This window comes from Oryx dammah, unplaced genomic scaffold (assembly GCF_014754425.2).
Source record: "Oryx dammah isolate SB20612 unplaced genomic scaffold, SCBI_Odam_1.1 HiC_scaffold_16, whole genome shotgun sequence".
NCBI lineage: Eukaryota > Metazoa > Chordata > Mammalia > Artiodactyla > Bovidae > Oryx > Oryx dammah.
The window spans coordinates 49,431,949-49,440,504 of record NW_024070200.1 but is presented as its reverse complement, the minus strand read 5'-3'; positions in this window follow the sequence as shown (position 1 = coordinate 49,440,504).

The following is an 8,556-nucleotide window of genomic DNA, read 5'->3' as shown; positions in this document are numbered from 1 at the left end:
TGCCCCCCGTTGCTAGGGAGCCACTGGCAACAGCTGGCTGAGGAATAAGTCGTGTCCTTGGGAAAGCATGTTCTCGGCCTTTAATTAAATGCTGCTGCACGTCTCTTCCTTCAGGGAGCTATAGAAATGTGCTGAATCAATGCAGGTAGGAGCAGGCAGGGAGCAGCAAGTTCACAATCGTGTTAATGCCTCTCTGTCTGGGCAAAGGAAAGGCTCAAGGGGCAGGAATGAAATTGCTCAACCTCCACGAGGCTGGTAAAGTAAAGAAAATCATGACCTCACACTACTCGGCTCAACTAAGACCACAGTGGCTACTTCTGTTGCTACAAGGAAATTCACGTTAAACACTTTTTAAAAAGCTCTTTAAATCCCGCTCCTGGGTATTTATCCAAAAGAATTGAAAGCAGGATCTCAAAGAGATATATGCTCATCTTATGTTCATAGACACATCATTCACAATAGCAAAGAAGTCAGAGTAACCCGTGTCCAGCAACAATGAATGAATAGATTAAACAAAATGTATTCAATAGTATATACATTTGAAAGTGAAAAAGTGTTAGTCTATCAGTCTTTGCAACCCTATGGACTGTAGCCCACCAGGCTCCTCCATTCATGGAATTCTTCAAGAAAGAATATTGGAGTTGGTTGCCCTGCTCTCCTCCAGGGGATCTTCCCAATCCAGGGATCCAACCCAGGTCTCCTGCATTCCAGGAAAATTCTTTAGAGCATCTGAGCCACCAGGAAAGCCCCAGTATATACATATAATGGATTATTATTTAGCCTTTAAAACCAATGCTCTCACATGGATGAACTTTGAGGACATTGTGCTAAGTGAAAACAGCCAGACACAAAAAGACAAATACTGTATAATTCTACTTATCTGAGGTAGTTATTAGTCAAATTCATAGAGACAGAAGGTAGAACAGTGGTTGCCAGGGGTGGCGTGACAGGGAAATGGGGGGATTACTGTTTAATGGGTATAGAAGTTTGAGTTTCGCAAGCTGAAACAGTTGTAGTTTCAGAATTGCAAAATGAAAATGTAGAGATGGGCTGCTCAACAGTGTGAGTGTACTTAATGCTACTGAATTGCGCTCAGAAATGCTGTACACGCGTTTAAGATGGTAAATTGCATGCCATCTGTTTGTTTACCACAGCCACAAATCAGGAATAAACTCATTTAAAAATTTTAAGAAATACATGTTCACAGTAAAAGAACCACAAAGATAAAGAGGATAAGCTAAAAAGTGAATGTCCGCCTTCCCTCAGCCCCAGGCCCAGAGGGAACCACCATAATCGTGTCTTCCGTGAGCCTTCAAAAATGTTTTCTGACTCTAAGAATATGTATGTATTTATGTCTATATTGATTTCAATTTCATTTCAGATTCGTTTTTCTTTTTTACAGAAAAGAGCATCACACTAAACACACTCGTTCAATTAATATGTCTCAGAGAGCTTTCCAAATCAATATGTATGGATCTGGTTCATTACTTTTAACAGCGGTATCAGATCCCATTTTATGGATGTTTCATAATCTATTTAGTTTGTCTCTCTTGACATACATTCAGTAGTTTCCACTTTTTCATAATAAAAAAGTTGCAATGAAAAACCTCATGCATATATCTCAGGCACATATACATATGTTTTGGCCTAATAACATAACATTTAACTGAGCTAAAAGATATGCACATTTATTAAGACGCTGCTGTTTGTCTTTCAAGAAATCTGAATCAACTTTCTCTCCCACTAACAGTGGGTGAGAGTACTCTACCTTCTTGACAATACTGGGTCATCAAATATTTTTAGCCCTTGCTAATCTGATCAGTGAAAAATAAATATTATAAACATTTTTCGTATAGTTTTTGACCATGCATTTATTTTTTCTGTGAACACCCTGCTAATAATACCCTGGGCCCATTTTTTCTTTGGGATAGTTCATCTTTTTGTTTGACATAGAATGAAAAGAATGCTAGATTTCCAATTTAAAAAAAAAAACAGATATGCAACAAACAACAAAGATTTACTGTGTAGCACAGAGAACTATAGTCAATATTTTAAATGTTTTTAAACTAAGGAAATCAATCCTTTGACAAACGGGTTGATTTTATTTTGGTAATTTTCCCCAAGTTTCCATTTGTATGTATTATTGAGGATTTTTTCCCCCTTCTTAAAAGGGGCTTATTCACTGCAAAATTATAAATAGAAATCTAGAAGGCAACGGCACCTCAGCAATTACATGTTCATTTTGTATCCCTTATCTTTCTGTGACCTTGCTACCTGCCCCTCCCTGAATCTTCTCTTCAGGAGCTCATAGAAATGTTCCATCTCAGGGGCTTTGCTGGTGGTCCAGTGGTGAAGACTCTGCCTCCCAGTGCAGGGGGTGGGGTTCAGTCGCTGGTAGGGGAACTAAGGTCACACATGACCCATGGTGAGGCCAAAAGATTGAAAAAAAGAAAGAAAGAAATGTTCCTTCTCCAGCTTTTTCCATTCTACCTTTTTTTTTTTTAAATGATATCCAACATCTTTCTAACACAATGCTTTCCAGCCTCCCAAAACACATCTCCCTGTTTGATAACCAGGAAAATCTTCTGTCCTTCTAGGATGTTTTAAAGGATGTGTCCCAATTATGAATCCCTGTGTCTTCTTGCTTAACCTCATCAGGTAAGATTTTTTCCAATGTCTCCAGTTTGTAATGTGAAAATTTATGCATATTTTTCATTTTTTCAATAAAAATGGTTACCAACTTGTTTTTCCAACAGACTCTCCCTCAAGATTTGAACATGCCCACTGCTTCAATCTTAATCTTAACCGATGCTGAGTTGAAAATCACTTTTCAGATAAACTTTATTTTTAAAAAATATAAATAGAATGGCATTTAAAGTTTAAAAAGATTGTTGACTTGGGAAAACAGTCCAGAGGTAATTTATTTTGAGCAACACATTCCTCCATAAGGATATATTTCAATCCTTATAACCTCCAACAAAAACTATTAGGGAGAAGCCTGAAAATTACCTTTTACTTTTTTCAACTGTTCAGAATATTTCCATTCCTTTTTTTTTTAGTAGAAATATAGACCTCACTCTATTCTTTCAACAATTAGTTGAATATTGATACCACATATAAAATAGATAACTAATGAGAACCTACTGTATAGCACAGGGATCTCTGCTTAATGTACTGGGGTGACCTGAATGAGAAGGAAGTCCAAAAAAAAGAGGGTATATATGTATAATGGACATCTGGCTGATTCACTCTGCTGTGCAGCAGAAACTAACACAGTATTGCAAAGCAACTATACTCCAATAAAAAGTAATTTAAAAAACAGTGAAGGATATAAGCTTCCCTGGTGGCTCAGCTGGTAAAGAACCTGCCTGCCAGTGCAAGAGACGCAAGAGATGCAAGTTCAATCCCTGGGTTGGGAAGATCCCCTGGAGAAGGAAATGGCAACACACTCCAGTATTCTTGCCTGAAGAATTCCATGGACACTTTGGGATGGATTGGTCACACCAGGCCTTTCACTGCATTAGAAACTTCTTCCATTTAATCCAAAGGATGGGACGGTTTTCCCATCATTCATTTGCCCTGTTTTGTGTTTGATGGGCAAGCCTTTTACACTAATCTCAGCATGTCAGTAAATTTTCAATTACTAGTGTGTATCTTTCTTTAGTTCTAAGATGCACTTGGGGCTTCCGTGGTGACTCAGACAGGAAAGAATCTGACTGCAATGCAGGAGACCAGGGCTGGGAAGATCCTCTGGAAAAGGGAATGGCAACCCACTCAAGTATTCTTGCCTGGAGAATTCCATGGACAGAGGAGCCTGGCGGGCTACAGTGCATGGGGTCACAAAGAGTCAGACACGATTGAATGACTGACACTTTCAAGATACACCTGATTGCTGTTTTGCAAAAAATACTACCTCATGTTCATTCCAGCAGCAGCAGCAGCATGTTCATTCCTAAAATGGCAAACCTCTGCTTCAATAATACCAAAATGAATCCCACTGCTCTGCTTCTATGGGCTTCCGTGGTTGCTCAGATGGTAAAGCATCTGCCTGCGATGCAGGAGATGTGGGTTTGATCCTTGGGTGGGGAAGATGCCCTGGAGAGGGAAATGGCTACCCACTCCAGTATTCTTGCCTGGGAAATCCCATGGACAGAGGAGCCTGGCGGGCTACAGTCCATGGGATCACAGAGTCAGACAGCACTGAGCAACCAACACTTTCATTTTCAAACTGCTTCTGTACCTTTCTGAGTACAAAATAACCTTTCATTGTAATACCAAATCACGGTACAACGCCCTTTTTCTTTTAAGTTGGAGTGTAACTGCTTTATAATGCTGTGTTAGTTCCTGCTGTACAACACAGCGAATCAGCCATCTGTATACATACACCCACACTTCCCATCGACCCCTCCAGGTCACCACAGGGCACAGAGCTGAGTTCCCTGTTCTATTCAGCAGGTTCCCACTAGCTATGTATTTCACATATGACTGTATGTATGTCAACCCTAATCTCCCCTTTCATCCCACCCTCTCCTTCCCGCTCTGTGTCTACGTGTCTGTTCTCTACATATGTGTCTCTATTCCTGCCCTGGAAATAGATTATTTTCTAGAGTCCACATATATGCGTTTAGCCAGGACATGCAAACAACCTAAATGGCCCACGACAGATGAGCGGATGATGAAGATGTGCCACATGTATGTGATGGAACATTACTCAGTCACACAAAGGAATGAAATCAGGTCATCTGCAGAGATGTAGATGGACCTAGAGTCTGCTATACAGAGTAAAGTAAGTCGGAAAGAGAAGAGCAAGTATTATAGTTCAGTCTTTTGGAAGACACGTGAAACAGCACAGAACTTTACCACATGTCACGTCAGTAATGCATATTACTTGGTAGAAATGCTGACATGATGACTATGCTCAACGTGATCACTCAGAGGAGCTGACAGTAGTGACGTCACAGCTGTCACCTGGCTGACACTCGGAGATGCCAACTTTAGATAGGGTCCGGTTTTGAAAACTGCATCCCAGGATGAACACAGTAGTACACAAATCCCTTCCTGTGTGAGGTGCTTAACAGAGCTTCTGGCCCATGATAGACGTTGTGAGTCACTCAGTCATGTCTGACCTCTTGCAGTCCCATGGATTATAGCCCGCCAGGCTCTTCTGTCCATGGAAGTCTCCAGGCCAGAATACTGGAGTGGGTTGCCAGTCCCTTCTCCAGGGGATCGTCCCAATCCAGGATCATAGCCAGGTCTCCCGTGTTGCAGGCATATTCTTTACTGTCTGAACCACCAGGTCCATGATAATAAGCTCTTACTAAATGCTAACAATCAATGATAACAAACTCTCAGCAAACAACGTTCTCTTCTAGCCAACATGTCTGGCTGCAAAGAGGGTTAGGGATGTTCTGATCCTCTCAGACATGGGCGAGTGGGAACAGAGGTAAAGTTACCAGTCTCCTGGGGGTGATCAGGAGCTGGGCCTGGAGAAGGCAAGCTTATGTTGCTTGGTCACCAAGGAATGAAGAAGCGTTTAGTTAATGCTCATTCAGTGCTCACACTGACCTTGCAAATGAGAAATTATCCCCATTTTACAGAGGAGAAACTAAGACTCCATCAGGTTCTCATTATCAACCCCAGGGTCACAAAACTAGTAGCACAGACCTCATTTGCAAACCTGAGCTGTTCTCATAATTCTATCAGGGCTCCATCTGTAAAGCATCTGAGTCTTACTATGCATCTCTCTGCTTCCTACATTATTTCTGCCACTGGTAATCAAATGTTGTACAATGGAGACAGCCTTCAGAATTTTTTTTTTTTTTAAAACAGGGTTATGGCTATAAAGGTATCCACTGAGCAATGTTGTTTAATGTTGTAAACAAAATTACCCCACAGAACATAAAACCACTTAATACACTCAAATGCTTTGGAAGCACGCACTGAGGAGAACCGTTATGCTGATTACCAATAATTATGATCTACTCATTAAGGAACATCCCTAAGGGCTTCTGCAAAGAACACTTCATAGCTGAGATGGAGTTACTCCATGTACTTGAAAATAATGAAGCTACGGTTCTTTTAAAAATTATCTAATTTAGGCTTTTCACTGATTTATGTGCTTCTCTGTGAGAACTCTGAACGAAAGAGGTTCTGCTGAATTTACATGGAAGCTTTTTCTCAAAGGTCCACAGCAGCCTCAAACTGACTGTTGACATGCCAGCTCCCTGCCGAGTAGGAACGAGAGGAAAGAGGTTCAGAGAAGAATTTAAATCTGAAGTCTCTGCATTTTTTAAACATTTTGGTTTCAAAGAGCTTGTTTCTCCAAAGATTCTTGAGGTTTATTGGGTGAACATTTGCAGAGAGAAGACACTAGAGTTTACTTAACACAGCTTTAAATCCTTTAGAAACAAAGTTAATGTAAACAAATGCACAGGATTTGAGAACTAAGTATGGGTCAAGTAAATGTGCTGAGTGCTTTATCGCCCATTTTAGTTAAATCCTTCTAGGGACGAGAAACAGCCAGCCCAGCTCAGGTATGGCTGCAGAGGCCTACAGGAGAACCAGAAGTCTGGCAGAAATTCAAGAACAGGGATCTAAGAATAGGAATCATAATGGGGCCTCATGGACACTGGAACGGGATCTAAGGTCCCCAGACACCAGGAACTTTATGACTCTTTCCATGGGCAACCTGCCTTTCTCTTTGCATCTATTAATTTGCTTTCAACTGCAAGAAACAGCAAATCCAATTCAAGCGGCTTAGACAGTAAGGAAATTACTGTCTCAGAGAACTGGAAATCCAGATGTAGGGTGGGCTTCAGAGTTGGCTGATCTAATCAGCCAGCTCTGTCATCCATGAATCAGGTTCTCTCTGCATTTTACCACCCAGAAGGCCAGCTTCATCCCAAGGCTGATTCTCAGTGAAATATGATCATAGGGTGTTGGATGGCAGGAGTGTGGGCTACATGTTTCCTCACTAACATGTTCTTTTTTTAGATTATCTGCTTATTCTTGGCTGCACTGGGTCTTCACTGCTGTGCACAGGCCTTCTCTAGTTGCAGGGAGCGGGGGCTACCCTTTGTTGCAGTGCTCAGGTTCCCCAATGTGGTGGCTTCTCTTGCTATGGAGCACAGGTGCTGTAGCACACAGGCTGCAGCAGGTGTTTCTCGGGCTCTCGAGCGCAGTAGTTGCAGTGCATGGGCTCAGTTGCTCCGTGGTATGTGCAATCTTCTCCAGCCAGGGATCAAATCCATGTTTCCAGCATTGGCAGTCAGATTCTTAACAGCTGGACCATCAGGGAATTCCCCCTCACTAGCATATTCTAACGGAGAAGGCAATGGCAACCCACTCCAGTGCTCTTGCCTGGAAAATCCTATGGACGGAGGAGCCTGGTGGGCTGCAGTCCATGGAGTCGCTAGGAGTCGGACATGACTGACTTCACTTTCACTTTTCACTCTAATGCATTGGAGAAGGAAATGGCAACCCGCTCCGGTGTTCTTGCCTGGAGAATCCCAGGGACGGAGGAGCCTGGTGGGCTGCCGTCTATGTGGTCACATGGAGTCAGACACGACTGAAGCGACTTAGCAGCAGCAGCAGCATATTCTAAAGAGAAATGTTCCCTCAAAGGCACTAGACACCTTTATCTCAGGGTATCACTGACCTGAACTAAGTCACATGACATTCCTACACTAACCCCTATGCCAACTGGTCTTAGCCTTATTCCAGTAACTAGCAATTCATATGAGACCACCATGATTTGCTGACTGCTCAGGGCACTTCCCTGAAGTCAGATGAGTGGGAGGTGGGGGAAAAAAAAGAAATTGAGAGAAAACTCCTTAGGTTTTGCAAGTAAATGGCTAGAACTGAAGTCATTTGAGAACCTTGTAGGAAAAACAGATTGGGGGTGGGTGTGGGAATGGAGAATATTGTTTAGGATGCACGGATTCTGATATGCCTGTTAGATCTGCACATGAAGAGGCCACATAAGCCAAGGGATACGTGAATTTGGCACTCAAGGAAGGAGTCAGGGCTGGAGTTAGTGTTTTGAGAATCATTAGCTTATCTCTAGAATTTAAAACCATGAAATGGAAGAAATCATCTAAAGAATATATAGAGAAAAAGAGGTGAGGACTCAAGGCTTCCTCTGTCCTGGCCCAAATGACATACTCTCACTTACCCAGTTTCAGCATCCCTTCCCCAGCAGTCGTCCTTCTCTGCTTCTCCTCCAACCTCCTCTACGGATCCCAGATACACACCTCAGGGTTTTTTTTAGCATTTTGCCTACTCCTCTCCTCATTCTCAACATCTCAGCACAGCATCTACCGGACACATAGTAGGTGCTCAAATCTTATACTGAACGCTGAATGAGAATGAATTTAGCTGTTCAAGACTGAAGATGATGAAATTAGCTGAACTGGTTTTGGTGGGGCTCAGCATCTCATATCACATTTCTTACGCTCCCAAGGGAAGCTCGTCCCTAGACAGGAAAGGGATGGAGGATCCAGCTGTCTGCATCCACGGCTCCTTTCCCTGCCTTCTCTGAAACCCAACACTCCAGAG